A 27,058-nucleotide genomic window follows, 5' to 3' on the forward strand; every position below is an offset into this window, starting at 1 on the left:
GTATAATAAAGATGAAACCTCGGTCAAATTCGTGTATCTGGTCTGTATATTTGACTCTACCATCTCTGGTCAACAGGGTCCTTCCTGGTGTTTTCTGTCAACTTGTTAGTAGTTTGGATTGGTGTCTTCCTTGAAAATGGGTTCTTCTTGGCCAAGTGGACTTTCCCAGTCAACAAATGCCAATAAAATAAATAAATAAATCATCATCATCTTCTTTCGGCTGTTCCCGTTAGGGGTCGCCACAGTGGATCATCTGTTTCCATTTCTTCCTGTCCTCTGCATCATGCTCTTTCACACCAACCGCCTGCATGTCCTCTCTCACCACATCCATAAACCTCATCTTAGGCCTTCCTCTTTTCCTCTTCCTGGCAGCTCCATCCTTAGCATCCTTTTCCCAATATACCCAGCATCCCTCCTCAGCACATGTCCAAACCAACGCAATCTCGCTTCTCTTGCTTTGTCTCCAAACTGTCCAACCTGAACTGACTCTCTAATATACTGATTCCTAATCCTGTCCATCCTAGTCACACCCAGTGCAAATCTTAACATCTTTAACTCTGCCACATCCAGCTCTGACTCCTGTCTTTTTGACAATGCTACCGTCTCCAACCCATATAACATAGCTGGTCTCACTACCCTCTTGTAGACCTTCCCTTTCACTCTTATTGGTACCCGTCTGTCACAAATCACTCCTGACACTCTTCTCCACCCATTCCACCCTGCCTCTACTCTCTTCTTCACCTCTCTTCCACACTCACCGTTACTCTAAACTGTTGATCCCAAGTACTTAAAGTCATCCACCTTTACCAACTCTACTCCCTGCATCCTCACCATTCCTCTACCCTCCCTCTCATTTACACACATATATTCTGTTTTAGCCCTACTGACCTTCATTCCTCTCCTCTCTAAAGCATATCTCCACCTCTCCAGGGTCTCCTCAACCTGGTCCCTACTCTCACTACATATCACAATGTCATCTGCAAACATCATAGTCCATGGGGCCTCCTGTCTAATCTCATCTGTCAACCTGTCCATCACCATTGCAAATAAGAAGTAAATAAATAAACAAACTGACTTACCAGCTAATAATAGGCAGAGTTAGAAACGACAAGTGGTTATTAACAAAATGACACATAGATTGATAGTCTAGGAAGTCTTACAGCAGAAAAATTAATCTTTGGTTGCCACTTATTATTCCTATTTCATATTTATGTTTATATTTTCAAAATTCAGAGACCTACATGTTATTGAGATGTATGGTGTGACATACCAATATGGGAAACCGGACAATTCACTGTCAATGCTGGTTTATATTGCACTATACTAGAAATATTGCTAGTTTTTGCTAGTAATTATGAAAATAAGCAATATTTCTATATGTACTTAGTACTTCAAACAATGAGTGATCTACAAACTGTTGCATGACATTAAGTGGAACCTTAAATGTTGTTGAAGAAAACTATCCTTAATATTTGCACTGTAAGTTGCAAATGTTGAGAGATCTGCAGTATTATTTGTTTTGCTAATTATACAATTAAGCATATGTTTTCATATGTCTGTAAATATCTCAACAATCAGGTACTTATGTAGGGATTTCTTGTTGTTATGTGAAAGCTAATGTCTGGTTAACAAAAATGTTCTAACAATATATGTCTAGGTTGTACAGTCTTAATGATATGAATATTTGTTTATGAAAGTTTACAAAAATATAATTTGGGTTTGCGTGCATTATAATATGTCATAGTATTTATGGAAAAGGTAATGAATACAAAGAATACTTCTTACTGATATTGCTATTTGCACAGTTTTAATAACTTTTATTGTTTACAAAAACATTTGTTTATCTTATGTTCTTTAAGATTATTATTCAGAAAACTCTGGAATGCTAGATGTGTGGAGGGTGCTAGAGATGTGATATTATACACCACATATGTGCTAATAAGTTTTAGAGAATGGGCAAACTGTACATCAACACCCTGACTGCAGAACGAACATTCTCCAGCAGATTATTAATGTACAAGTAATGCCTGCTGACAAACGAGCCCGCTCCTTCACGGCAGCATATCAACCTGCTGTGGAGCTTGGACTGAAAAAAAAAACTAACGGCCGCCATTGTTTTATGCTCATTAAACAGTGGTTCTGCTGTTTAGAGAGCATAAAATGTAAAACAAAAAAAAGGAGAGACACTGTGTGTGTGTGTGTGTGTGTGTGTGTGTGTGTGTGTGCTGGCGTCTTGCCTGCAGCAGCTGTGTGTGTGTGTGTGTGTGTGTGTGTGTGTGTGTGTGTGTGTGTGTGTGTGTGTGTGTGTGTGAGAGAGAGAGAGAGAGAGAGAGAGATCAAGAGAGTGAGAGAGAAAGTGACAGTGATCTTGTGTGACAATGTGTGTATGAAAGTAGAGGAGACTGTGTGTGAGAGAGATCGAGAGAGAATGAGAGCGATCTTGTGTGAGTGAGTGCGTGTATGAAAGCAGAGGAGACTGTGTGTGTATATGTATGTGTGTGAAAGCAGAAGAGACTGTGTATGTGTGTATGAGAGAGAATGGGCTCTGTGTAAAGTGTTTTACCTGGTTATTATTTTTTAAGCACTATATTATTTTATATGTTTGATGTAAAATGCTTCCTCCCAACACCATTAACTTATACTACAGCAAGTTTGAAACATTAGGGGAGGAACTATTTTACATTAAAAATATATAAAAAAATATAGTGCTTAAAAAAATAAATAAGCAAGTAAAACACAACAATTTTACAGAGACCCCATTCTCTAAGCACAATAATGCCCTCCAGGGTGTGTGTTAATGTGGGATTAATGCCCTTCCAGGGGTGTAGAGGCCCTCCACCTGTGACGTCAGCCCTCATAACACCCCCGAGCAGACATTAATTGCACATTAACACACACCCTGTTAGGCATTATTGCTTGCTTTAACAGTCTGTAGGATACTGAGTATAGTGAAAGGGCTTTTAGTTAGTCAATGTTGGACATATTGTTTGGGTCTTATATCCTTTTAGTAAAGTATTTTTGTGTCTGTTAAAGTTGTTGCATGTGTATGGGCAGACACTTGCCAAGGAGGGGCATTATACTCAATGACTAGACTAAAGAGGGCTGAGTGAAGGGGGGCAATGACATCCCTAGATCTTGACACAGTCCCTTATTTTATACACTGTGCAATATAGAAGGACATTCTTATGACAATGGACATGTTGGTTGAAAGTTAGGTCACTGTCCACATACTTTTCCCAAAACCTGATAAACTTGGTCAACTCTTAGGGGTGTATTATCAATCTGGTAGTTCCCTGGGATAGACGATTTTCCACTCTCAAAGGATATAATAATGCATTTTTTGGCATTTAGTTTTAGACCATGATTTTGGCGCCAGTGATTTATTTGGGAAAACATTCCTGCAGAATAATTAAGTCATTTGGAGATTCAATGACTGCTCCTAGCCTGCAGTTATTTGGAAACTTAGTCAGCCAGAACCTTTTAGCATTGGCTTTTACTTCAGAAAAGTAGATGTGAAATAGGAGAGGTCCTAACACAGAAACCTGGGGGACTCCACTTGTGACTGGTCTCTTTGTGGAGGTAACATCCCCTATTTTGATTTCTTATGTCCTATCTGTGAGGCAGTTGGCAATCCAGTGGGTGACGTGGGGGTTTATTCCTAGTTTAGGTGGCTTTTTACTATGCCTGAGTGGGGGATTTTTGTCAAAAGTGTTAGCTAGATAGAGGTATGCATTTACTCAGATAGAGATATGTGGTAACTACTGATTTATCTTCATCCACTGCTTTGGTGACTTTTTCAAAAAATGTTCTGCAGGTCGAGTTAACATGACTTGCCTTGATGAATCCAAACTGAGATGAGTCCAGTGCTTGGAGGTTTCCTATGCCCTCATTGATAGCTCCATGGTAAGTCTTTCCATGGTTTTGCATATGAGGCTCATCAGACTTATGGGTCTGCAATTGCCTAAATCTGTGGAAGGTCCTCCCTTATGATGGAGAATGACTGTAGCTGTTCTCCATTCACTTGCTACAAAACCCGTATGGAGGCTGAGGCTAGACAGTGCTGTGGGGGAGTAGCTAAATTGTGCTTTATGCTATTTAAGATGCATCCAGGGGTATTGTCAGGGCCCATCAATGTAGTATTTTTAGGTTTTGTTAACACTTTTAGGACTAGGTCTTGTTTGATAGCTGGAGGTGAGCCAGTTTCAGGTATATCTTGAGGGACAGACAGAGGGGAGAGAAGCATAAAGTTAGAGCAGAATTTATCGGCCACTAGTTTTTTATTTTTATTTTATTTTCCATTTGTTTACCGGGAAAATCCGACTGGACAACAAGTTGATTTTCAGCAGAGGCCCATGGAGAAAAGCACCAAGACATACAGAGAATAAAATCTAAACAAATTTACATAGCATTTCTAAAAAAAAAATTACATTAAACGGAATTTATGCAGAATAGAAAAAAACAGACTAGTAGTTCAAGATTACAATTGGAATGTACAAAAATCATACAAGCTTAACAGTTTGTGCAGATAGCTCTATATACAGTATTTGCAAGATAGGCCAATATATATAGAAATTTGAAAATAAGGTATGTTAAGGAAACTGTGTAGTGAGAATGTAGAAGAGATTAGATTTGTCATTTATTTAGGATGCCATCTAGTGAGTTTGGAGTATCTTACTTAGTGATGAAGACATTTAAGTAGCTTGGCTTAGTCCAGGACATAATTTGGCCAGCTGTTAGGTGACTTGGTTTATTCTAATTTAGTTATTTAGCTAGATTCAGTATATGGGCAGATCCATATAGCAGATAGGTGGGCTTTTAGTAGTTTTTTGAATTGGACTATGTTAGTGTTGGATTTAATGTCTAGTGGTTGGGTGTTCCAGGCTTTGGTGACACTACAAGAGTAGAGGGATTCTCCAGCATGGTTTTTGCTTCTTGTTATTTCTAATAGTGCCTTATTGCTACAGCGAACTGACCATTTTGCTATGCTTTCATCGTCATTGTAGGTAACATTGTTCACAATCAGCTCAGTGCATTTCTCTTTTGTGCTTTTGAGATTGCAAACAGAACTAGAAAAGCCTTGCAGTTGTCTTTGGCTTGGGTAGGTAATTTAGCCTGAAATGTGGCGTTGGTGGAAAACAGTAAGTCCAGTGAGCACCACCAACTTAGGATGTATTTTCATTGTTTTCATGTTGGCTTTAGTGGATTTTATTGAACTCCTGAATTTGTTTATTTCCGTGACAAGGGTTGTATCATTCTCACAATTACTCTTCTTACTTTTGTCAAACTTCTCTTCCTTTTATTGTAAAATTTGTTGACATTTTGGTTCCACCATGTGGATTTGTTTCTGGGGTTAACCCTGCCTTTGTTCCTACAGAGTACAGCAATGTCTGTGCACCTGTTTACTTTCTGGTATAGTATGGTGGTACGCACTGCCATGTATTCAGTGGAGGTAACTGGGTTTCATGGGGATTTGAAGCTTGCCAATTATCACTTAGGAGTAGGTAGTTTGTCACAGAGAAATTTATAAAGCTGTCTTGGGTGGAAGGGATCTCTGGTTTCAATTTTATTTAGAAGGATATGGCTTTATGGCCAGACCTAGCAAATAAATGAAGATATGCAAGGGATGGTGCAATGTGTTCCATATTAATAAAGACTAGATCCCAGATGCTGTTCCACCTAGTGGGTAAAGTTTTCTTAAGTAAACTTACTTCTTTGAGTTATATTTTGAGAATGAATGCCACTTATCATAGGTTCATAGGTTGGTACTAGGCTATCGGCCCTAAGGCCTATACAAGCCTAGCCATAATAATTCCCTGGATATTTTTTCTCACAATATTTACTTCTCTGGACCCCTGTCTAGCAGGGTGACTGACGTGATCCCTGGGGTGAATTTCCTATCTCCCATCCAATCGTCAATGTTCCTTTTGAAGAGGGCCAAGGAGACACTCTGCTTGACATGTATGGGCAGTCTATTCCAGAGTATGGGAAGTCTCTGGGTCAGGAACATATCCCTCCAGCATGTTTTGTTCATTGTGATGGCAAGATTTAGATCCCTGGAGCATGTGGCTCTGAGGGATTGAGATTTATTTAAGTGGAGCATGTCCAGCAGCTTAGGGTTTGACATGGCCTTGTATGTTAAGCAGAGATCGCCTCTGAAAAGACGATATGCCACAGAGTATAGCTGGAGTTTTTTTTAGACAGTCAGCATAGGGCATCTGCTTTAGGCCTGTGATTCTTTTAGTGAGGTATTTCTGCGGCCTTTCCAGCTGTTGCAGATGTCTTGTGAGGTACATACCAAACGGGGCATTGTACTCTATAATGGGTCTAATGAGGGATGAGTACAGTGGGACAATGACCTCCTTTTTTCTGGATGAAAAGCCCTTAGTGATGAGCTGTGCCACATAGAAGGATTTCCTGACTGTTGTGGAAATGTGGTTATCGAAGGTGAGACCACTGTCCACCTGTGTCCCTAAGTCTCTCATCACACTTTTGGTGTTTAATGTACTGCCACCTGTGGGGTAATTCATGGGTACATGGTTTTTCCCAGAGGGGATAACTATACATTTCTTGGCATTAAGCTTGAGTCCATGGATCTGGCATCAAGCATCTGTTTCTGTAAGGCCCGATTGATGAGTAGTAGCATAGAACAAGAACTACTGAGACATTGTGATCAAAAGTACCAGAGTGAGAACTTCCAGATGCCAATTTAATTTATTACTTTGTTAACTTGGTAAGTGAAGTCATCACCACGGATCATTTTCAGCCACAACCTGAGCCACAAAGGCAGGGGTAAATACAATATAGTTTAACACTTCAGACTAACCAATCAACCAGCATGCTTTAGGAAGAAACTGGTGTACCCAGAGGATTTCATGCAGGTATAGAGAAAACATGCAAAGTGTAAACATACAGTGACCAAAAATGAGTACTGAATTCTGGTGTTGGCAGGGACAGGGAGAACATACAAAGTACATACATATGGTGACTAATGATAAGTACTGAATGCAGGGCTTGACAGGGCCAGGGAGAACAGCAATGTGTAAACATACAGTAAGTAAAGATACGTATATAAGAGAGCTGTAAGGAACCACCACGATGCTGTAATTAAAAGTTTAATAGAAACAAGCGCTTTCATGCACCTCTATGGCGCGCTTCATCAGGTTACAATAATCAGGTAAAAAAAACATCTAATTTATACTAAAACTCAGACAATTAAATAATCAAGCAATCAATGTAAAATTACTAATTAGTTAGTTTAAAGGACAGCTCAAAATATAAGCTAGGTTTTCAGTTAAAGTTATGTCTCACTTCACATGTAAGCATATTTACACTAAACAAATACAAAATCAAAATAACTAAGTATGTTGTCTATAAATTACTAATTATTATCAAAGCTATAATGCAATATTAGCATGATAAAATTCTTATGGAGATAACTGAGACTAATAAATAATATAGAGCAAAATAAAAATGCTTCCATCTTCTCTAAGAATATGACACACATCATTCTTATAATTATTATAAGAGTAAATCTTATTAAAAACAAAATAAAACATCCATTATTAACCTAATATAAATAAGGAAAAATATACAGAGAATTAAAAAGTAAAGATACGTACTAAATGCAGGTGTTGGCATAGATCATAATTACTGAGCTAATGAGTTGCCTCATTGCAGGCACAAAATAAGTGATTTAAGCATGAGCAACCCAGCCCTCAGCTGATGGTGTTGTACTTGTAATGCTTGGAAGGGTGGTCAGAGAAAAATGTCTTAAGCTTTTCTCAGTATCTTAGAAATCATCACTTGTGTGATGCAGTAATAACTAACTATGTGATTCAAATCAAATGAACTATTTTTATAAGTACTCTAAGAAAATACCTGATTACTTTGAAGATAATGGCTGAGTTTCATGGACAGATAGCACATGTTACAGAACTATTTAGAGGCAGTAGCAGCCATGCTCGGGGTAGGGGCAATTCTAAGGCACAGCACAGTCATACCATGGTCACAGTAACTAAAAGACAAGATTATCAATTGCTTACAAGTGAATATGTGGTCTTCATGCCAAATGCTAAGCTTGTTTTTGTACTTGGCGCAAATCAGAGAGTTTGGTAGGTAAAGCTAGATGGAGAAAGTTCCAAATTTTGTACATTTACTGTATTTTCGGAAAGCCTACATTTCTTAGACTTCTATTTAAAATGTCAGTGCCAGAGATATTCTGGAGACCTGTTGCACATGTTAACTATGAGTGAATGTGAAATGGATCCACTGCAATAGCTCATCACTTAGCTGCTCTAAACACAGGTGTGCATCAGTATTAGCATGAAACTACTTACCCAACTGCACATAAGATCTGAACATACATACTTCGCATAATATATTTTGTGCAGGGTTTGAGTCTCACAAGAGATAATTGGCTAGGTTTAAAATGGCTCGCAAGGGCAGTTAGCTAAGTACAAACCTATGAACCTATTATTTATATAGTGTCTGCACAAAACCAGAAAAAGTAGTAGACTTTGCACCACCCATTTACTTTATTATTCTTCAAGTTACAGTACCTCAGAGAAACATAAAAAAGTAATGTGTTTCTCTATTTCCCAGAGGCTATGGCTTTGAAGTACCATACAAATGCAATAAATGAGCCCATGCATATTGCTAGAAAGAATTGATTGGGAAGTTAACAAAATGAGCCAAGAATACATCAATCAAGCATGTTCAGAGAATTTTTGAATAAACAAATAATAAATTTAATAACAAACAGTTCGATATTGTGCACTTGAGTAACAAATCTAAAGTACATGGATTCCCTTCTAGCAAATGAATCATCATACCAAACAAAGCAGAACAACTCAGCAAATACCAAAGCCAGAAGATAAGCATTCATTACAGAGATTTTCTTGGAATGATACAGTATCCTATACGATTTGTATCTAACACATCTAAGATAATGATGACCAAGAAAAAGCTGGTAGAGTAAGATAGATCTACAGCACAGAGCTATGAACAAGAAAATGTTATAACAGCGCTGGCGACTCACTTTTCGTAACCTATGTTGCTAAGCACTGGAACTCCATCCTACCCACCCTAAAACAAGACAAAATTACCACATATTTCAAACACAACCTAAAACAATATCTAACTTTCTCATGGCAATGCTCATGTTCCCATTCAGCCTTTCTGTTTCTCTTCCATTGCTAGTCTCTGTCAATCACCCTGACTCTTTCACATTTCTTATCCTTTTCTCTTTCTCTTTCATCCCCACTACTGCTTATTCAACTAATCCATGTCTGTAATCCTCTCCTACTAATACCCCCTCATTATCCATCTTTATCATCTTACCTATCTACTGTTATCTCAATCTCTCTTCTATCAGAACGTCTTCTACTATGTTTGTTTTTTTATTATTTATGCTCATACCTTCCTCCTCCTCTATTTTCTGTTTCTGCTATAGTGGCATCCTACTTAATTAATGTCAATATGCATATACTGAACTTATATCTTGCTCTTGTATCTCCAGCTATAACATATTAACAAGGCTTTGACTTATGTAAGATAAAAATCTTGTAAAGTATATGATAAATGAATTTAGTATTTGTTTCAATATGTAAATGATTAAAATGTTTAATTTTTATTGTTGTCCATTGTTAATATGCATTTTATGTGGAGCTTTTCTCCCCTGGCCTTTGGTGCAAATTGGACTTGTGCCCAGTTGGACTTTCCCAGTAAACAAAAGGCAATAAATAAATAAATAAATAAATAAATAAATAAAATAGTTTTAAAATGCTCATGAAACTGGTTAGAGATAAACACTAAGATGTGGCACACCAGTTGTGTTGCAAGTAGATGCTGTCCAAAATGATTATCAGAGCTGAGATCCTGCAACACAATAGATGATTTACTTATGGGTGAAGAGCATTACAAATGTGCAAAAGAGATATGCCACATAGAAACAGAACTGTCATCAATAATATATTGCTTTACGACGTTCAATTTAAATAGCTATAGTAAATAATGAGAATTTCATGGAGAATGTGCCATAAATGTTTAAAAGTTTTATTCTCTGAAATTACAGAGAATGTTACTTAACTTATGGAAGTATGATCTGAAAGTGAAATGATGGAAGAAAAACAAGAAAGAATTCCAGTGGATTGTTGACAATCCTTAGAAATGTGTTAACTGAAAGAAATCGTAAAGAAACATTTGCCTGAGTAAGAATTATCCATATGTAAAAAGATTTTATTTCAGGGAAGAAAGAAGTTTTGTCCAAGGCTTAATGTTCAAAGCTTACTAAAGAATAACTTCCAAACAACTGATAAGACAAATGCTTGGAAAGATACATTACATCTGTAAACAGAAAAGACCAAAGGAAGCACACCTGATACAATGTAGTGGTCATGAATCCATCTATCCTCAACCTATTTTCCCATTTTACACATGGGGTCAGGGTGTCATTTCAGCAGTGACAATCATTTCACGGCAAGGTTTATTCCACCAGGTGGCTAGTCCTGCCCCAGTAGTTCATTTGTATCACTCACTCGCACACACACTCTCAGCTACAGCCAATTTAACGTGTCTAATCCACTTACTGCATGTCTTTGGAATGTGGGAGGAAACCAGAGCACCTGGTGGAAACTGACATGACCACAGGGAGGACATGCAGACTCCACACAGAAGGCACCAAAGCCAAAAATCAAACCGGGAACCTCTTGCTGTGAGGTGACGATGCTAACCACTGCACCACAGTGGCCACCTGTAGTGGTCATGAATGTCAACTCAAATATAACAGGTAGTACAGAGGTGTTCTATGGGCACTGCACACCATATGAAAAATTCAAAGTAATAAATAACCAGCATAAGCAGAGCCAGGCCATCTGTGGCTGATTGTACACTGATGTGCACAATTAAAAGGAAGATGAGTATCATACACGTACATATTACTATTACACATACCTTGAAATTGTCAGGTTAATAGACACAGCAAGCACAAGTATAATCATTGCATAAAACTCTACATTTCTGGACTTATACAGTCCAGAGAATATGGAGTTTTATGCAATAATCTCAACTTCTTTACTTAGGAATTCAGGACAAATCAAAAAATAATGGGGGGAAAGGATCAAACACAAGGGGAGTTTTTAAATATTGTTCAAATTAGCTGAAAAAAGTTAATGTAACACAACAGTTAACAACCTCAACATGAATTTTCAGAAGAATAAAATGTATTGACTGACTTTAATCATGAGTGATTTACCAGAAAAATATAATGTTATGAGGGACTGTGCAAAACTATGAGTAAACGTCCATGATATTCTGCAAAATCAGGAACAGTTGAAAGTTATGCTCTTGGCAAATAATGTTTGAGTACCTGATGTCAGACAATGCTAAGGAGCAGTACAAATATTAGGAATGTAGAAGAGTTGTATATGCACGGACATTCATATATATATATATATATATATATATATATATATATATACATATATATATATATAAATATATATATATATATAGATATATATATATATATATATATATATATAATATATATATATATATATATATATATATATATATATATATATATATATATATACATATATATACTGTCCAGTCCACACTAACGGCTATGTTAACATGGAGGAAGCTATCCTAGCAGTGAATATATCATGACAAAGATCAACAGCAATAGCTATCAGTACTGAGACTCACAGTTTTGGAATATAGACCTCTACCCCATTGCAAAGACATAATCTCTGATCAGCTCAGTTGTCAATACAATGAGGGATGAAAGAAAATTACCTACTTCTACTATATTCCTGATGTTTGATATCAATACAAAGTAAAATAAATGTTAGAAAGAAATCAATGGAGAAATAATGTTATGAAAGAAACTGCAAAAAATTACCAGAAGTATTAGGTCTGAGAAATTTCAGAAAACAAAAACCATGGAACAGTTTGCAGCCTGAAACTAAAGGAGCTGGTGAAGCAGCTGAACCAAGAGCCTCTGTTACACACAGCTATGAGGGAAAGCTGTACAGAATGACTCTTAGGCTTTTGCATAAGGCAAATGCATTGAGGTTCTGGGGAAAAAGCGTAACCAGACTTGACACAATCAGTCCCTTCACTAGAAAATAGTTTGTAAGATCTATGATAATCAAGATTTGCAGAGAAGTGCTTCTTTTGTCTATAAGTAATGTTGTAGCACAGTAAGAATTGTACCAAAAGAATGATAAGATGTCAAGAGAAAACATTATCACTAAATTCTCCGGATTACCCAACATATGTGCAGTAGAAGTATAATGCCTTGACTATGGCCTAGGTGACCTGGTGTCAGTGAATGGCTCAGATATCCATTGGCTGCGGTATAAGAATGATGGGCTTGTCCATCCCTTGGAGCAGGGGATGGAGCAAGTCATTAGCTGTCATGATCCCTTGTAGGAGGGGTGGATGATAGAAAAGTTACTTGGTAGCATGTGTTGAACTCACCAAGGCACCACTCAATGGATGTGTGGAGAAGCATGAAGTCACATGGGAAGGAAGAGTTGTTTCTATGTTAATGTAGCTTGCATTTCCTATCATTGCCAGGATGCTACTGGGGACACAAATAACTACTATAGAAGTATAGATGATGTCTCTTCCAGTTGGCTGTCATGTCTGTGCTGGGGTGCCAGTACAGTGAAATGAATGGGTTCAAAACCAACAGTTGGAGGATTCTTGGTTGACAGGCATGGTGGCAAAACTCATATAGGAAAAAGTACTCCAGCTCTGGAAGATTATGGAATACACAAGACAAGTAGAAGTATAGTGAAAGAGTTGATTATGGTATTAAACAATGAAAAAGTTCTAGTTACTTGAAATGCGTTTGAATGAAACCAAAAGTAAGCAAAACAATACTAGCATTCTTTGTATAAAGCTAAAGATATTTTTTTAAATGATCAATGTAAGTAAAACATGATACCTCACAGAATGCAAATGAAACAAATATAATTTATAACTAGAAAAGTAGAGGTGCTTTGTATGGGGTAAATAGCAGTAAAATGCTAATAATGCCTTGAAAGTGTGAGCCAAGGAGGAGAAAGATGAGAGAATAGTCATACCCTGTGGGGGAGTGTAAGTTAACATTTTTTTGTACAGTGCATCTCCCACTGATGAATCTCTGGTGGAGACCAGTCTGCTCAAGATGAGAGGGTATTACTACCATGTCAGTTATAAAAGTAAGTGGTGGCCCTACTCTGCACTGATTGCAGATCCTCCTCTTTCGATGCAGTCTCATGTCAAAATGTTCTTGAAAGGGGTTTTTGCATAAATGGCCTCCTAGAAAACCAGTGTCCCCTTCTTGCAATCTTAATTTTGTTTTACAAACATTAACACTTGCTCCATTTAATCCAGATATTCTGCCTGACTTAAGGTTCTTAACACAGAAAACAATTTTACTGATTGATGTGATCTCTGCAAGAAGAGTATCCAAGTTGCAAGTTCTTATGGTGAGTTAACCATATCTTATTTTCCAGAGGGATAGAGTTTCTTTGAGAACTACCCCTTTTATGTCTAAAGTGGTACCCCAAGTTTACTTTAAGCCTTTTGTATCCACCTTAATGTTTTCTTTCCCGAACCTAAAAATGAGTGAGAAAGGATATTCCATACCTTGGATGCCCACAGACAACTTCAGGTGCTATCTTGACAGAACTAAATCTTTCAGATTTTTGAAACAATTGTTAATTTTTTGTGACAGTAAGAAGGGACAACACTTATAAAAATTGACTATTTCCAAATGGCTGTATAAGGCTATTAATTTTGTTATACTCACCATAACAAGTTTGTAAAAAAGGCCTTAAACAAAGAATCTTGGTGAGACTGCCGTAAATGAGAGTGACCATTTCCAATAAAAGAGTCCCATTAATACATCATATTGTTGTTTGCCACACGGGGAATGAAAGACTAACTTTACTGAGTGAACTGCTCAACTTTGTATGTCATGGTTGACGGGACACTAAGTGGGGAAGTGTATGGACTAGAACTGCAATCAGAGCGAAGAAACAAGTCCCACCAAGCCAGCTCTTTAAAGTGCTTTAGTTGAAAAAATGTTCGAGGAAAAATATACAAAAGAATTCCTTCCATCAACCATCTATTATGGTGCAAACTAATTTAATTAACTTAACTGCTACTACAGTTTATAGAAATAAATAAATCTTATCAGTTATTAACAGTAGAAGTGAAAGATGTTTAGAATATTGACCATTCTTAGCATTTTGTTGACCACTTCATCTTTGAATAAACTATTTTTCATTAATTGATTTAGTGCAGTCTGTACTCTTAGACAAAGAAAGTCATCTGCAGTACCTATCGCGTGACATGTGGGGGGACCATAATTAAATGCAGCATAGTATCGGCATACCAGGGGCAGGTCATGGTATCACACTGCTGGGCTGCAGCCTCCCCCCAACGCCTGTCAAAAAAAAGTTTAAATAGTTATTTTTATACACTAGTAGCAGTGCAAACATACATTAGTATGTAATGTCATGGATACAATGATTTGCGGAACTTGGAGCTGCACTCATGTGTGCTCAAGGTCTGCATTTGAAAAAAGAAAAAAAATATTTTTCTGTCACCAGACTGTACAGTCCAGACTAGGAAGACTGCAGGTATCAATGAAGATGCAAGCCAGAAAAAAAGGTCAGCACCCAACTCCTGTGATACAGGCCATCCTAATTTGGTTTTATTTCAAAGAAGTGTCCAACCAGCTGCCAAAGATAGAAATATACAGACACTAAAATAAGCTGAAACACACCCGTTTAATAGCTATTAAACGGGTGTGTTTCAGCGTATTTTAGTGTCTGTTTATTTCAAAGAAGAACAGCAAAAAACATAACCATACACCCATATGGTTGTACCGGTTGCGGCAAACATTCCTCAGCAACCAAACATGATGTAACAAGTAAAAACAAAACCTAACTGCTAGCTTCTTATAAATAAATTCATATCGGATGCATGGAGCGACCTCTAGTGCATATATTCATAATGCACAAATAATTACGCACATTAAAGCAAAAATTCTAATAAAATAAATAATGAAATATCCTGACAGATATATTAACATGTGGAAAAAAACCCCAATATAAAGCTGGACATTTTGGGTGGATGCTTCAAAAATGATTGTTCAAACCCGGAGGAAAAAGAGCCCCTAATTTAATAATCCACATTTTTTCTTTATAAGTAAAAATCTCATGTAAAACATGGGAATGTCTGTGCCTATCCTTAATATGATCAATGACCATAAAACAAAAAATGCCCATGGGGTGTTTAGAGATGTGTTTATATAAAGAACTAGACACCTTTTTGTTCTTAATGTCACTAAGATGTTCTCCTATCCTAACCTTAAAAGGACGGGAAGTTTGTCCATCACAAAATGCTCTACAATTACACTGGGCCAAATAAATCACCCAAGGAGTACTGCAATTAGCAAAGCATAACACATCATAAACTTGTGGACAATTATGTGTAGAGAAAGTCTGACATTTAAGAACCCTAGGGCAATAGGTATAATGACCACATGGGTAGCATCCAAATATAGAACCTCCAAATAAATCGGTTTGAGTAGTTGAACAGGTATCCTTATTATGAACCCTCTTGTAGTGACTAAAAGAGAACCCAAAGACTGCCCTTTCCAAAATGAATGGTAACACCGATCCCCTATATATTTGTCCAAAATTCCATCCGATTTTCCCAAATGCCAATGCTTATGAATAATATTCATAAATCCTACAGTATTTCTCCCATAAGTTGTTACCAATCTGAGCAAATCTGACTTAACAGAATCCCAAACCCGATAGGATAGCAAATCAGTTCTGTCCTGCTGATTCGCAAAACGGTTGGCCCTTGTGATGTCACCCCCTAAGTAGCCCCTACTCTTAAACTGGGAAATAAGATCCCTTTTGTGATGGTCATATGTGGAAGAACTGGAACAGATTCTTTTGGCATGAAGGAATTGAGACTTGGGGATGTTCTTGATGACATGCTGGGGGTGGAAACTGGTGGCATGTAATAAGGTATTGAATTGAGTAAATTTTCTAAATATCTCACTCTCAAGAGTGTTGGTATCAGTTCTTTTTACCAAAACATCCAAAAATGTAATATCAGATCTAGAAAAAGTCAGCTTAAATTCAATACCCCATATATTGCCATTTAAATATTCTAAGAATTCGAAAAGGAATTCCTCATTAGCTCTCCACACCATCCAACAGTCATCAAGATACCTCCTCCATATGTCCATTTCATTGATATAAATGTTATGACTGATGTCATATATCACCTGATCTTCCACATACGCCATAAATAAATCCGCATAAATTTGGGCAAATGAAGACCCCATGGCGGTGCCCTGAACCTGCCAAAAGCACCTGTCCTTAAAAAAGAACACATTATGAATCAGGACTTGTTCAGTCATAAAAACCAAAAGGGTGTTAAAACCAGGCTTATAAATATTGGCCTTATCCAACCAGTATTGCAGGGCCAAAAGTCCTGCCCAATGAGGAATACTAGTATATAAGGAGGTGACATCCAAAGTACACAAGAGCCAATCAGATTCCAATTGGGTCTCAGAAATAATGGAAAGGAACTGAGTAGTATCCTGAATTCTGGAACGTATGCAAACCAAAAGTGGTTTTAAATACAATGTTAGAAATTCAGACAGAGGTTCTGTTAAAGAACCTCTACCTGAAACTATTGGTCTACCGGGCGGTCTTATGGGATCTTTGTGAATTTTTGGCAAAAAATAGATGTATTGCCTACTAGGAAAATCCACCTTTAATTGATGACACACGTCATCAGTAATGATGCCCTCATCTTTGGCCAAATCAAAAAAATTATCAATACCCTTTTTAAATTCCCTAGTTGGATCCACCTGCATTTCTTGATAATGATTGTTATTAGATAACTGTCGATCACCTTCAGCTTCATAGTCCCCCAGGTCCTGGACCACCACTGCTCCCCCTTTATCTGCAGAAAGAACCACATTTCCTTATTATTAATTAATTTTTCCAGACATATTCTCTGATATTTATCCAAATTGTCCTTCAACCTGTCCTGTTTGTATAAATATAGATGTAAATCTTTAAGGACAGCATTTTGGAATGTTTGTACAATGGGTTGCATGGGTGGCCTGAACCTGGAGGACCTGAAGTGAAATTCCCTAGATTCAGAGGCATCATTATCTGAACCATGAAAAAAATATTTCAAGTTTAAATTGCGACAAAACTTAACCACATCCTCTGCAAAAAAATGTTCCCGAACAAAAAACCCAGGGACAAAGCTTAGTCCTTTATTCAATAAATCAACTTGTTGATCATCCAGTGTCACAGAGGAAATGTTATGCACATTGCTGATTTTGAATGCTAGATCCTGGTCATCTGTTGAAGGATGTCCCCCAGCCCATCTGGGTTTGTGATGCTTCCTCCCCCCTCGTTTCTGGGACTTGTGCCGAAAGGGACCTTCCCAATAAAACTGGACTCTAGATTATTCCTTTTGGAAATAGGGGAAGCAACTGATATGTGCTTCATCCCAGTCAGTATTGGAGGACGAATCCTTGCCAGATGGCGTAGATTCCCTACTCCTTTTTTTCTTCAATATGGATTTGGGCCGACTAGCTCTCATTCTTTTTGATGCATCCATGGGCATGTCAAATTTGACCCTAGGTCGCATATCAAAAGGCTTACCCCTATCATAATCACCAACATCCCTAGTAAATTTCTTAACCTTTTTACCTTTTAAACCTGAATCCAAAATGGACAACTCTTTGACAAGTTTTCCAATGTTGTCTTTATAACAAGAAAGTGTAGAATACACCTCCACAGTTTTGCTGGTCAGTGATACATTGGCAATTTGTTCCTCAACCTTCCTCTCATAAAAACTGCTCAAAAGATCTACAAAAGTCATAAAAACACATTGTTGGGCTTCCGCCCATTGTGTAAAAAGACATTCATCTGGTTCTGCCACCATGTATCCTAACCCTAAGTCCTCTAGGAACTATCTTCCTACGTTGATAGGCCCTGAATAGTTTTAAATGCCAAACATTTTTATGCAGGGAAATGAGATCCTTAGTTAATTTGACAATAGCCAAATTACAATCCCTAGTGGGATCCAGGACACCAGGAACAGCTTCACCCAAACCCGAGGCTAGGCCAAAAATGCCAAGTCCTCTGAGTCTGAAGACAGACCCTTAATAAGTGTTGCTAATTCCATCACTGACCAAAAATAAAATACCAAATACAAAAACGTTTGTTTATATATCACATGTGAGCAATATAAATTCAACCCAAAATATATTCAATGAACCAATAGTTGGCCAATCAATATACCAATAGGTATAATTCATGTACCCAACCATAAGTATTACCTGACCCTAATTATCACCATTCTGGGTAGGCATTATAACAAAACAACCTTTTTGTTACACATCCTAAACCATAGGAAAAAAGCTGTATAATGTTAGCTCACAAATATCAACAAACCTGGCCCCGATTGGATACCATTATAGCCAACAAGCTCAAAAAGCCTGTATAGAGCTTACAAAAAACTCCATACTACGTAGCCAAAAAGGGGCCAAATACCAATATTCAAACCACCTAAGATGGTGATAAAGAATATATATATTTTTTATATCTTTGGTCAGTGTTGTAAAAAGCAAAAACAAAATAAATATATTGGAAGAAGCGAACCTGATGTCCTAGAGACCACTTAACATATTGTAAAATGGATAAGTCATACATTAACCATGGGCCAAAAAATCAAATGAACCTAAATAGTCCCTTACAAATGTACGCCCAAATTAATACTTGCATCACAAATGCCACCTAAAAGAAAAATAACTCAAACCCATGAAAGACAAAAGCCCAGAGATAGAGAGGGGGGAATAAGACTAACACACTCATCTTCTGCCAACTACAAACCCTCACATACAGAGATGTCCAAAATGGTAGATATATTACCTATTAAATGCCATATAAGAGAGATAAGCTCTTATAACAACCAAACTTATCACATTTAGATTATTGTTCAACCCACAAACAACAATTGTTAAGTCCAGTATGAAAGAACGAACTTAAAAGTTGCCCAGCCAAAACACATATGTAAATTATGCTAATACCTAGATGTTATTTAAGGAATGCACATATAAGACAATAGAATTGTAGTGAAATGTCCCTTATCCTGTCATTTGTAAAACTAAAAATAATAATAATGGCAGTACATGAAAAGAAGAACTAAGAAATAACTTGAAAACACCCGACAAACCAGATTCAATGAATATCTAAGCTTGTCGTAAAAATGATAACATACAATTTACAATCATTACAAAACATGGTTGAAAACAAACGACAATCAACCAATATTTTGTACTTGCAAATAAATAGTCCTCAGAAAATGTCCCGCCATATAAAAGAAAAAAGTCACTTCAACTCCTGGATCCAAACGGTTACAAACTGCCGATATGAACCCAGATCAAACTGGGGACATCTAAACGAACAGTCAAAGCCTTGAAAAAACAAACAGTATGCCCAACTCAAAATTGGCCAAGTATCCACAATGTTCAAGGGCGTGCCATGCTATTCGACCAAAATGAACAACGCCATACAGGAGAAGCCATCAGCAGGATATAAACAACTCCAATAAATCCAAAAAACATGAGAGGGGGGAATAAGACTAACACACTCATCTTCTGCCAACTACAAACCCTCACATACAGAGATGTCCAAAATGGTAGATATATTACCTATTAAATGCCATATAAGAGAGATAAGCTCTTATAACAACCAAACTTATCACATTTAGATTATTGTTCAACCCACAAACAACAATTGTTAAGTCCAGTATGAAAGAACGAACTTAAAAGTTGCCCAGCCAAAACACATATGTAAATTATGCTAATACCTAGATGTTATTTAAGGAATGCACATATAAGACAATAGAATTGTAGTGAAATGTCCCTTATCCTGTCATTTGTAAAACTAAAAATAATAATAATGGCAGTACATGAAAAGAAGAACTAAGAAATAACTTGAAAACACCCGACAAACCAGATTCAATGAATATCTAAGCTTGTCGTAAAAATGATAACATACAATTTACAATCATTACAAAACATGGTTGAAAACAAACGACAATCAACCAATATTTTGTACTTGCAAATAAATAGTCCTCAGAAAATGTCCCGCCATATAAAAGAAAAAAGTCACTTCAACTCCTGGATCCAAACGGTTACAAACTGCCGATATGAACCCAGATCAAACTGGGGACATCTAAACGAACAGTCAAAGCCTTGAAAAAACAAACAGTATGCCCAACTCAAAATTGGCCAAGTATCCACAATGTTCAAGGGTGTGCCACGCTATTCGACCAAAATGAACAACGCCATACAGGAGCAGCCATCAGCAGGATATAAACAACTCCAATAAATCCAAAAAACATTCCTGCACGAACGGCGTGTGCACTTCTTTCTTGTTATAAAGATAACATTGGCAAACTTTGCAAAGAGTTGTCCATTTTGGATTCAGGTTTAAAAGGTAAAAAGGTTAAGAAATTTACTAGGGATGTTGGTGATTATGATAGGGGTAAGCCATTTGATATGCAACCTAGGGTCAAATTTGACATGCCCATGGATGCATCTAAAAGAATGAGAGCTAGACAGCCCAAATCCATATTGAAGAAAAAAAAGGAGTAGGGAATCTATGCCATCTGGCGAGGACTCGTCCTCCAATACGGACTGGGATGAAGCACATATCAGTGCTTCCCCTATTTCCAAAAGGAATAATCTAGAGTCCAGTTTTATTGGGAAGGTCTCTTTAGGCACAAGTCCCAGAGACAAGGGGGGAGGAAGCATCACAAACCCAGATGGGCTGGGGGACATCCTTCAACAGATGACCAGGATCTAGCATTCAAAATCAGCAATGTGCATAACATTTCCTCTGTGACATTGGATGATCAACAAGTTGATTTATTGAATAAAGGACTAAGCTTTGTCCCTGGGTTTTTTGTTCGGGAACATTTTTTTGCAGAGGATGTGATTAAGTTTTGTCGCAATTTGAATTTGAAGTATTTTTTTCATGGTTCAGGTAATGATACCTCTGAATCTAGGGAATTTCGCTTCAGGTCCTCCAGGTTCAGGCCACCCATGCAACCCATTGTACAAACATTCCAAAATGCTGTCCTTAAAGATTTACATCTATATTTATACAAACAGGACAGTTTGAAGGACAATTTGGATAAATATCAGAGAATATGTCTGGAAAAATTAATTAATAATAAGGAAACTGTGGTTCTTTCCTGCAGATAAAGGGGGAGCAGTGGTGGTCCAGGACCTGGGGGACTATGAAGCTGAAGGTGATCGACAGTTATCTAATAACAATCATTATCAAGAAATGCAGGTGGATTCAACTAGGGAGTTTTAAAAGGATATTGATAATTTTTTGGATTTGGCCAAAGATGAGGGCATCATTACTGATGAAGTGTGTCATCAATTAAAGGTGGATTTTCCTAGTAGGCAATACATCTATTTTTTGCCAGAAATTCACAAAGATCCCATAAGACAGCCCGGTAGACCGATAGCTTCAGGTAGGGATTCTTTAACAGAACCTCTGTCTGAATTTCTAACATTGTATTTAAAACCACTTTTGGTTTACATACGTTCCATAATTCAGGATACTACTCAGTTCCTTTCCATTATTTCTGAGACCCAATTGGAATCTAATTGGCTCTTGTGTACTTTGGATGTCACCTCCTTATATACTAGTATTCCTCATTGGGCAGGACTTTTGGCCCTGCAATACTGGTTGGATAAGGCCAATATTTATAAGCCTGGTTTTAACACCCTTTTGGTTTGTATGGCTGAACAAGTCCTGATGCATAATGTGTTCTTTTTTAAGGACAGGTGCTTTTGGCAGATTTAGGGCATCGCCATGGGGGCTTCTTTTGCCCCCATTTATGCGGATTTATTTATGGCGTATGTGGAAGATCAGGTGATATATGACATCAGTCATAACATTTATATCAAAGAAATGGACATATGGAGGAGGTATCTTGATGACTGTTGGATGGTGTGGAGAGCTAATGAGGAATTCCTTTTCGAATTCTTAGAATATTTAAATGGCAATATATGGGGTATTGAATTTAAGCTGACTTTTTCTAGATCTGATATTACATTTTTGGATGTTTTGGTAAAAAGAACAGATATCAACACTCTTGAGAGTGAGATATTTAGAAAATTTCCTTAATTCAATACCTTATTACATGCCACCAGTTTCCACCCCCAGCATGTCATCAAGAACATCCCCAAGTCTCAATTCCTTTGTGCCAAAAGCATCTGTTCCAGTTCTTCCACATACAACCATCACAAAAGGGATCTTATTTCCAGGTTTAAGAGTAGGGGCTACTTAGGGGGGGACATCACAAGGGCCAACCATTTTGCAAATCAGCAGGACAGAACTGATTTGTTATCCTATCGGGTTTGGGATTCTGTTAAGTCAGATTTGCTCAGATTGGTAACAACTTATGGGAGAAATACTGTAGGATTTATGAATATTATTCGTAAGCATTGGCATTTGTTAAAATCGGACAAAATTTTGGACAAATATATAGGGGATCGGTGTTACCATTCATTTTGGAAAGGGCGGTCTTTGGGTTCTCTTTTTAGTCACTACAAGAGGGTTCATAATAAGGATACTTGTTCAACTACTCAAACCGATTTATTTGGAGGTCCTATATTTGGATGCTACCCAAGGGGTCATTGTACCTATTGCCCTAGGGTTCTTAAATGTCAGACTTTCTCTACACATAATTGTCCACAAGTTCATGATGTGTTATGCTTTGCTAATTGCAGTACTCCTTGGGTGACTTATTTGGCCCAGTGCAATTGTAGAGCATTTTGTGATGGACAAACTTCCCGTCCTTTTAAGGTTAGGATAGGAGAACATCTTAGTGACATTAAGAACAAAAAGGCATCTAGTTCTTTATATAAACACATCTCTAAACACCCCATGGGCATTTTTTGTTTTATGGTCATTGATCATATTAAGGATAGGCACAAACATTCTCATGTTTTACATGAGATGCTTACTTATAAAGAAAAAATGTGGATTATTAAATTAGGGGCTCTTTTTCCTCCGGGTTTGAACGATAATTTTTGAAGCATCCACCCAAAATGTCCAGCTTTATATTGGGGTTTTTTCCACGTTAATATATCTGTCAGGATATTTCATTAATATTTTATTAGAATTTTTGTTTTAATGTGCTTAATAATTTGTGCATTATGAATATATGCACTAGAGGGCGCTCCATGCATCCAATATGAATTTATTTATTAGAAGCTAGCCGTTAGGTTTTGTTTTTACTTGTTACATCATGTTTGGTTGCTGAGGAAGGTTTGCCGCAACCGGTACAACCATGTTGGTGTACGGTTATGGTTTTTGCTGTTCTTCTTTGAAATAAAACCAAATTAGGATTGCCTATATCACAGGAGTTGGGTGCTGACCTTTTTTTCTGGCTTGGATTTTGGTTTTTGGTCGTGCACACGCTGTTCATGCAGGAATGCGTTTTGGATTTATCAATGAAGATGTCCAGAAGTCATTTTGGTTTTAACCACGGTAAATTAGAATCTGACTGGACTGTTAAGTCAGCAGCCATATCACTTAATCTGAGTATGTAATGTGGCTGCTGATTTGTCCTCCTGTTGTTCTAATGTTCTCTTCCCACACATTAAGTTACAATTAATTTGCGAGGAAGAGAGCAAAAGAGTTAGAGGGACAGACTATCATGATTGAGAAATCAGGACTGAGTGGATCATTATTAAATTTGTTAAATCAAGACTTCTTTGGTAAGTAAGAGAAGCTAAGGATACCTTGGCAAGGAAGTTTTTTTTATAATCAACTTAAAAAAATAATAATAAAAATCATGAATTAAGTTCTGAGTGTTTTTTTTTTTTATTCTGGCAGGGCCAACCAGATACAGTTTACATTTTTTTCCCTGGCGTGGTAAGCCAGATGCTTTCTGTATTTATTTATTTATTTTTTTCTGGCAGGGTTAACAAGATAATTTCTGTATTTAATTATTATCTCCTGGCAGGATTGATCAGATAGTTTTTAAGTGGTGCAGGAGTTATATAAATATTCGTTTTTGACATCCTGGGCCTGGAGTCTGGTAGGGTCAACCAGACAGTAGTGGGCTGTTGTTGACTTTCTCTTTTTTTTTTTTTTAGTATAGTATCCTGGCAGGGTTAACCAGATACTAGGGAGGCAATGTATTTGGGGGAGTGTTTATTTTTTGTTTAATATAATTTACTGGCATAGTCAACCAGATATTAATGGTCTGTGTGTTTGGGGGCTGTTGATTTTTTTTTAATATACTGCCCTGGCAGGGTTAACCAGATACTAGGGAGGCAATGTGCGTTTTGGGCTGTTGATAATTTTTGTAATATAATATCCTGGTAGGAGGAACCATATACTAAGGAGGCAATATATTTTGGGGCCTGTTGATGGATTTTTTTATTACAATATTTATTTATTTATTTCATATTTGTTAACTCGGTTAGTCCAAATGAGTTTGCAAACAAACCCATTTTCAGTGGATACCCAAGGGGAAAAGCCCAAGCAAATATAAATAAAGATAAAGTGACAATATACAAATATTAAATAACAATCACAATACAAAATAACTGTAAAAAAGAAAATGTTAATAACTATTTTCATTGCATTGATAGCAAGCAACCCATTTTCAATGGAAACCCAAGGGGAAAGAGCCTCAGCAAACATAAGCAAAGATAAACATGTAGGACAAAAACTATTAAAAATAACAATGCAAATACGAAATTAATTATAAAGAGAAAAGAAAAAGGAAAATTATGAACATTAAGGGTTGCACTGATAGCAGTGGTCTAAATTTACTACATATAAGAGTAAAAACTAAAAGATAATCATTGTTCAAAAGAATGAAAATGTACAGACATTGATAGGAAGTGGGGGGAAAAGATAAATAGTGTGGAGAATGGGAGGGGGGAGGAGGGGGCTATAGTAGGAGAGGTTAGTTTAATCAGAAGTTACTAACAGAGAAAAAGTTAGGAGATGCAACAGGTTATACAGCAGGACAATATCCTGGCAGGATCAACCAGATACTAAGAAGGCAATGTGTTTTGGGGGCTGTTGATGGATTTTTTAATATAATATAATATCTTGGCAGGGTAAACCAGATACTAAAGAGGTAATGTGGTTTGGAGGCTGCTTGACTGTGGATGTCTTTTTTTCTAATAAAATATCCTGGCATGGGTCAAACAGATATGAAGTACACAATGTGTTTTGGGGGTTGCTTGTAGATGAAATGTTATTTTTTAAACTAATATCTTTTTTCCTGGTTAATCAAGATAGAGTAGGTTGGTGTGTGGATGTTTTGTTGTTGAAACTCTGGCCTTGCACGATTGAACTGTGAATGGGTGAACTGAAGTAACATCGCCTGCAAGCTCTTAACTATGTAATGTGAAAGAAATATGGTAATGTAACCATTGTCTTCTCTTTTCATTATTTTAAACCTTGTAGGCTCAAAGCAGATACTGTGGGTAGGCAATTGGGCTGGGAGGGCTATGCCTAGTATGTGTGAATGAAATGACTGGCCTTGCTGTTGTACTTCTGAGCTGCTTTGCAAGAGTAAAATGCATGTGAGTGAAATAAGATCAACCACAAGCTCTGACCTCTGCCTGTTGTTTATGTGACAAGAATACATATATTAATAACAATGTTGTCTTTTATCGTTTTTTGTCTTTTAACCTCACAAGATCAAATCAGATATTGTAGGTGGAGTGGGCAACAGGGATTAGGGCCTATGTGTGAATGAAACAATTGGCCCTGCTGTTTACTGTTGTTGTAATTCTGGCTTTGTAAGACTGTAATAGTAGTCTGTACTTTCAGATGACTGTCATCTAATTATCAAATATATGAGTCATTCTTAATGGATATTATTTTACATCTCTTTACGTATATACTGAGTATCTGTTTAAAAATCTTTGTAATATGTTACAGCTTTTATCCTCACACATATGTTGAAAAGTTTTTTTTGACTAAAGACAGTTGGACAAGCCAGGGTAAACAAAAGTAAAATAAAATGAAATTTGTATTTGTGTAAGGTGAGCGGGCACACATAAGTTGCGACTAATGTTTCTTTCAACTAAATGAAATTAATACTTTTGTTTGGTAATAGGGAGGGAGGGCTGTTTGTGAATGAAATGGGTTGACTGTCACTCTGCTAATGACTGCTGTAATTCTGGCTTTGCAGGAATAATGTGTTATTTGATAAAGTCAGCTGTCATACAAGCCTGTGTCAGTGTCTCTCATAACCACTGGCACATTAAGCATTGGAGTGACCTTGAATGGTAAATAATAAATTAGGACAGTACATTGGGATTTCCACTTGTCATTGTACAAAAAGTAGATTACCTGATACAGTACAGTGTATGTTTACTACATCGTGTGTACTCATAATAGTTTTATGCAGTCAAGACCAACCACTTTTTACCATTTAGAGATGTTTAGGTTTTATGCTGTAATAGAATAACCTAAATGCCTCATTAGCTCTGAAATGCAATTTAGTCTAGTATTTGGTAGACTATTCAGCTTATGCAGTAGTGACTGAGCAGTTATTTTATGTAAATGGTAAGCATAATCAGTGTCCCCACTGTAATGCAGCCCTGCCCCCATGAAATTAACCCCCACCACTTTCTAGTTGGTCCCCCCCATTCAGGTGTCTTCTGCAGACCCCCCTTTGATTTGAAGTCACCAGCCGCCATTGGGCAATACATCTGGTTTTGCTTCACACATCTATTTGTTTTAAAGTTTGCTTGAGGAATTTGTGCATCAAAAAATTTAACATTTAAAGATAATTGTTCAAGTAGTTATGCGTTAACTTATTCTGTTTCAGAAGTATGGTCCTGACATTTAAGTATTTCCTTAAGTACCTAGACATGATCTGCAACTTAACTGAGTATGGAAGGACTGGTGTATCAACCCTTATTTGCCAGGAAACTTTGACT

This window comes from Protopterus annectens, chromosome 3.part0, assembly GCF_019279795.1.
Source record: "Protopterus annectens isolate FY-2018-M chromosome 3.part0, PAN1.0, whole genome shotgun sequence".
Taxonomy (NCBI): domain Eukaryota; kingdom Metazoa; phylum Chordata; order Ceratodontiformes; family Protopteridae; genus Protopterus; species Protopterus annectens.